This window comes from Saccopteryx leptura, chromosome 1 (assembly GCF_036850995.1).
Source record: "Saccopteryx leptura isolate mSacLep1 chromosome 1, mSacLep1_pri_phased_curated, whole genome shotgun sequence".
NCBI lineage: Eukaryota > Metazoa > Chordata > Mammalia > Chiroptera > Emballonuridae > Saccopteryx > Saccopteryx leptura.
In genome coordinates this window covers 158,219,407-158,226,134 of record NC_089503.1, presented here as the reverse complement: position 1 = coordinate 158,226,134, position 6,728 = coordinate 158,219,407, and positions in this window count along the sequence as shown.

Genomic DNA, 6,728 nt, shown 5'->3' with positions numbered 1-6,728 from the left:
CCCCTGCTGCGACTTCCACCTATGAAGCCCTTCCAGCAAGGGATGCTCGAGGACCCAGAGAATCTTTGCTTAGGGTTCCACTAAAGGCATTTTCTACGTCTTGCCTTGACTCAACAATCCAGGTCCACAACCAGCCTATAGAAAGGAACCTATGAGAAACAACAGAGGCTTGAGTCCTAGAGTGTGAGTCATGGACCTGCTGGTATAAGAGGCCAGGTTTTATTTTCTTTAGAAGCAGATCAAGACAAAAGTCACCATGCTAAGAGCAGAGCATTCTGCAGTCATCTCTATTTTTCCCTGTCCCCGATTTCAGCAACTGATTTTCCAACACAACGTGATTCCTGCCTGAGGCATCACAATCCATTCTCATGCTCTGGTGTTAGAAACACCTTGCATTAGATTTAGTCCCTATTTTCAAGCTGTGAGTAAAGGCCAACCTGAATGATTTCAAATACTCAAACCAAACTATCCAGTCTCTCTCTCCTTTTTAAATGAGTCTTAAAATAATATTAATAACAGCTTCTAATTACAGTGTCTATTGTGTACCAGGCAATGAATGAGCATGTCACATAGAGAAAACACCTCACTCCACCCCCAGAACTCTGGACACTATAACTGCTGTTATGATTTGTTTCAAGGAAGGAACTGAGGACCAAGAAATTCAAGGTCATTCAGTCATTTAACATACACTTCTTAAACATCTCTCTATACCAGAGATGAAAAGAACCAGTAAGACATGGTCACGAGCGCTGGCCGGTTGGCTCAGTGGTAGAGCGTCGGCCTGGCGTGCAGAAGTCCCAGGTTCGATTCCCGGCCAGGGCACACAGGAGAAGCACCCATTTGCTTCTCCACCCCTCCCCCTCTCCTTCCTCTCTGTCTCTCTCTTCCCCTCCCGTGGCCGAGGCTCCACCGGAGCAAAGATGGCCCGGGCGCTGGGGATGGCTCCTTGGCCTCTGCCCCAGGCGCTAGAGTGGCTCTGGTCACAACAGAGCGACACCCTGGAGTGGCACAGCATCACCCCCCGGTGGGCAGAGCATCTCCCCATGGTGGGCATGCCAGGTGGATCCCGGTCGGGCGCATGCAGGAGTCTGTCTGACTGTCTCTCCCCGTTTCCGGCTTCACAAAAAATACAGAAAGAAAAAAAAAAAAAGACATGGTCACGAGGAGAAAAGATGGCAGCAAAGTAGGCAGACACATGGACTTCCAGCTCTCACCACCAAACTGGAATACAAATCAATTTAGAAACAATCAGCATGAAAAACCAACTCTGGACTACAAAAACAGCTCTCAAAAACCAAGGAGCAAAGAAGAAGCCACAACAAACCTGGTAGGGAGTGCCTGAATCTCCCCTGCTAATGGGAATGAAGGGGAGGGTGAGGCTGAGAGCCCAGAGGGGCTCTCACTCCAGGGAAAAGAACAGAAAATACTGCTCACAGCCACTTGCCTGGCGACCAGGGAGCGAGGTGTGTTCAAAGGACTGGCTTGTATTCCAAGAAAAAAAGGGAGAGAGAAGGAAAGATCGTGAGGGGCAGTGGAATGCAGAGGATGACATAAAAAGCTGACTCTTCCAGTGCTGGAGGCAGCCCTAGCTGGGGGAGGGACTGATTCTTCCACATAACCCAAGATAAAAGTGCTTCCAGGTCACAGATTTCTAGACATTTCTCTAGTTCCAATCAGCACAACAAGATACAGCTGAAAACAAGAAGTGGGGAAGAGGGGCAGTAACTCAGGTCTCCATGGAGATCTGAGATACCCCTCCCCCTACTGAAGCTGAGAAAACACCCTACCCCCAGAGAGATTATCTGGTAGAAGAGGCCTTCAGAATCTCAGGTTACACCCACCAAATTCCTGGGTACAGTTTCAAGGAAGCCCCCTGCTGAGATCAGTAAACAAGACTATCACCTATTAAAAGAACAAACAAATCAAGACTAAAAAACAGCTCAAATCCAAAAGTAGATTACAAATAATAGCTGATGCCAACCCAAGAAGATCTAGAAATAACACAATTGAAAACTGGAGGCAGACAACACCAAGTATAGACTCAACCAGCACTACAAAAAAAAACACAGACATAATGAGAAGACAAAGAAGTGCAAGACAAATGAAACCACAAGAGAAACCTTCAGGAGATGAACTGAGTGATATGGAAATAACCAAACTTCCAGATGCAGAGTTCAAAATAATGATTGTAAAAATGCTTAGGGATCTTAGAACAACAAAGGATGGTCATTACAAACACCTAAATAAAGAAATAGCAAATATAAAAAAGGACATTGAAATATTAAAAAAGAATCAATCGGAGGTGAAAAATGCAATATCAGAAATGAAGACCACAATGAAAGGATTTAAAAACAGGATGGATAGAGCTGAGGATCGAATCAGCAAGTTGGAAGACAATGTGAATGAAGACAAGAAAGCAGAGAAGAAAAAAGAAAAGAGACTCAAAAAGTCTGAGGAAACTCTGAGAGAGCTCTGTGACAAGATGAAGAGAAAAAACATCCGCATGATAGGGGTTCCTGAAAAAGAAGAGAAAGAACAAGGGATAGAGACTTTGTTCAATCATATCATAGCTGGAAACTTCCCTAAATTAATGCAAGAGAAACTCTCACAAGTTCAAGAAGCACAGAGAACTCCATTAAAGAGAAACCCAAAGAAACCTACACCAAGACACATCATAATTAAAATACCAAAGCTAAGTGATAAAGAGAAAATATTAAAAGCTGCAAGAGAAAAAAAAAGCTATCACCTACAAAGGATCCCCCATAAAAATTGCATCCGACTTCTCAACAGAAACACTTGAGGCCAGAACCGAATGGCAAGAAATATTCAAAGTAATGCGGAACAAGAACCTACAACCAAGACTACTTTATCCAGCAAGGCAATCAATTAAAATTGAAGGAGAAATAAAAATCTTCCCAGACAAAAATAGCTCAAGGAATTCATTACAACCAAACCAATGCTGCAGGAAATGTTAAGGGGCCTGTTGTAAAAAGATCAAAGTGGGAAAAGAATATAGCAAAAGAGGAAGAGAGCTTTAAAGAATAAAATGGCAATAAAAAAATACATATCAGGCCCTGGCCGGTTGGCTCAGCGGTAGAGCGTCGGCCTAGCGTGTGGAGGACCCGGGTTCGATTCCCGGCCAGGGCACATAGGAGAAGCGCCCATTTGCTTCTCCACCCCTCCGCCGCACTTTCCTCTCTGTCTCTCTCTTCCCCTCCCGCAGCCAAGGCTCCATTGGAGCAAAGATGGCCCGGGCGCTGGGCATGGCTCTGTGGCCTCTGCCTCAGGCGCTAGAGTGGCTCTGGTCGCAATATGGCGACGCCCAGGATGGGCAGAGCATCCCCCCCCTGGGGGGCAGAGCACCGCCCCTGGTGGGCGTGCCGGGTGGATCCCGGTCGGGCGCATGCGGGAGTCTGTCTGACTGTCTCTCCCCGTTTCCAGCTTCAGAAAAATGAAAAAAAAAAAAAATACATATCAATAATAACCTTAAAAGTAAATGGATTAAAGGATCCAATCAAAAGACATAGGGTGGCTGCATGGATAAGAAAACAGGACCCATACATATGCTGTCTACAAGAGACACACCTTAAAAAAAAGATACACATAGACTGAAGGTAAAAGGATGGAAAAAAACATTTCTAGCAAACGGAAATGAAAAAAGAGCTAGGATAGCAATACTTATATCAGACAAAATGTACTTTAAAAGAAAAGATATAGTAAGAGATAAAAAAGGCCACTACATAATGATAAAGGGAGCAATCCAACAGGAAGATATAACTATTATAAATATCTATGCACCTAATATAAGAGCACCTAAATATATAAAGCAGACTTTGATGGATATAAAGGGTGAAATCAACAGCAATACTATAATAGTAGGGGATTTCAATACCCCACTAACATCACTAGATAGATCCTCAAGAAAGAAAATTAACAAAGAAACAGCAGACTTATTGGACACACTAGATCAACTTGATTTAATAGATATCTTCAGAACCTTTCACCCTAAAGCAGCAGAATATACATTCTTTTCAAGTGCTCATGGTACATTCTCTAGGATAGACCACATGTTAGGGCACAAAAGTGGTCTCAACAAATTAAAGAAGACTGAAATCATATTAAGCACTTTCTCTGATCACAATGGCATGAAACTAGAAATGAAGCACAACAGAAAAGCTCAAAAACTCTCAAATATATGGAAATTAAATAGCAGGTTGTTAAATAATGAATGGATTAAGAATGAGATCAAAGAAGAAATAAAAAAAATTCCTAGAAACAAATGACAATGAGCATACAACAACTCAAAATTTATGGGACACAGCAAAAGCTGTCCTGAGAGGGATGTTCATAACACTACAGGCATACTTTAAGAAGCTAGAAAAAGCTCTAATAAACAACCTAATGCTGCATCTAAAAGAACTAGAAAAAGAACAGCAAGTAAAACACAGATGTATTAGAAGGAAGAAAATAATAAAGATCAGAGTGGAAATAAATGACATAGAGGCTAAAGAAACAATTCAGAGGATCAATGAAACCAGGAGCTGGTTCTCTGAAAAGATAAACAAGATCGATGAACCTTTAAACCGACTCACCAAGAAAAAAAGAGAGAGGACTCAAATAAATAAAATTAGAAATGAGAGTGGAGAAATAACAACTGACACAACAGAAATACAAAATATTGTAAGAAAATATTATGAAGAACTGTATGCCAAAAAGCTAGACAACCTAGATAAAATGGACAAATTCCTTGAAACATACAATCTGCCAAAAATCAATCTGAAAAAAATCAGAAAACCTAAACAGATTGATTACACCAAATGAGATCAAACAGTTATCAAAAAACTTCCAACAAAGAAAAGTCCAGGGACTGATGGCTTCACAAGTGAATTCTACCAAATATTCAAAGAAGAATTAACTCCTATCCTTCTCAAGCTATTTCAAAAACTTCAAGAGGAAGGAAGACTTCCAAGCTCCTTTTATGAGGCGATCATAATTCTGATTCCAAAACCAGGCAAAGACAACACAAAGAAAGAAAATTATAGGCCAATATCTCTGATGAATATAGATGCTAAAATCCTCAACAAAATATTAGCAAACCGGATCCAACAATATATGAAAAAAATAATACACCATGATCAAGTGGGATTTATTCTGGGGAGGCAAGGCTGGTACAATATTCACAAATCAATCAATGTGATTTATCACATAAACAAAAGGAAGGAGAAAAACCACATGATAATTTCAATAGATCAGAAAAAGCATTTGATAAAATTCAGCACCCATTCATAATCAAAACTCTTAATAAAGTGGGAATACAGGGAACATACCTCAACATGATAAAAGCCATCTTATGCCAAACCCACAGCCAACATCATACTCAATGGGAAAAAATTAAAAGCAATCCCCTAAGATCAAGAACAACTCAGGGGTGCCAGCCTTTCACCACTCTTATTCAACATAGCCCTGGAAGTCCTACCACAGCAATCAGACAAGAAGAAGAAATAAAAGGCATTTAAGTTGGAAAAGAGGAAGTAAAACTATCATTATTTGCAGATGATATGATATTGTATATAGAAAACCCTAAAGTCTCAGTCAAAAAACTACTGGACCTGATAAATGAATTCAGCAAAGTGGCAGGATATAAAATCAATGCTCAGAAATCAGAGGCATTTTTATACGCCAACAATGAACAGTCAGAAAGAGAAATTAAGGAAACAATCCCCTTCACTATTACAACCAAAATAATAAAGTACCTAGGAGCAAATTTAACCAAGAAGACTAAGACTTGTACTTGGAAAATTATAAAACATTGATAAAAGAAATCAAGGAAGCTACAAACAAGTGGAAGCATATCCCGTGCTCATGGTTAGGAAGAATAAACATCATTAAAATGTCTATATTACCCAAAGCAATCTATATATTCAATGCAATTCCAATTAAAATACCAATGACATACTTCAAAGATATAGATCACATATTTCAAAAATTTATATGGAAGAAAAAACACAAATAGCCTCAGCAATTTAGAAAAGAAGAATAAAGTAGGAGGTATCACACTTTCTGATATCAAGTTATACTACAAGGCCATTGTACTCAAAACAGCCTGGTACTGGTGTAAGAACAGGCATATAGATCAATGGAACAGAACAGAGAATCCAGAAATAAACCCACAGCTCTATGGACAACTGATATTTGACAAAGGAGGTAAGAGCATACAATGGAGTAAAGACAGCCTCTTTAATAAATGGTGTTGGGAAAATTGAACAGCTACCTGCAAAAAAAGGAAACTAGACCACCAACTTACACCATTCACAAAAATAAATTCAGAATGGATAATAAACTTAAATATAAGTCATGAAACTATAAGCGTCTTAGAAGAAAACATAGGCAGTAAGCTCTCTGATCTCTCTCACAGCAATATATGATATTTGCTGATTTCTCTCCAAGGGGAAGTGAAATAAAAGACAGGATAAACAAATGGGACTATATAAAACTAAAAAGCTTTTGCACAACTAAAGACAATAAGAACAGAATAAAAAGACAAACTACACAATGGGAGAACATATTTGACAATACATCTGATAAGGGGTTAATAACCAAAATTTATAAAGAACTTATAAATCTCAACACCAGGAAGACAAAGAATCCAATCAAAAAATGGGCAAAAGAAATGAATAGACACTTCTCCAAAGAGGACATACAGATGGCCAATAAGCATATGAAAAAAT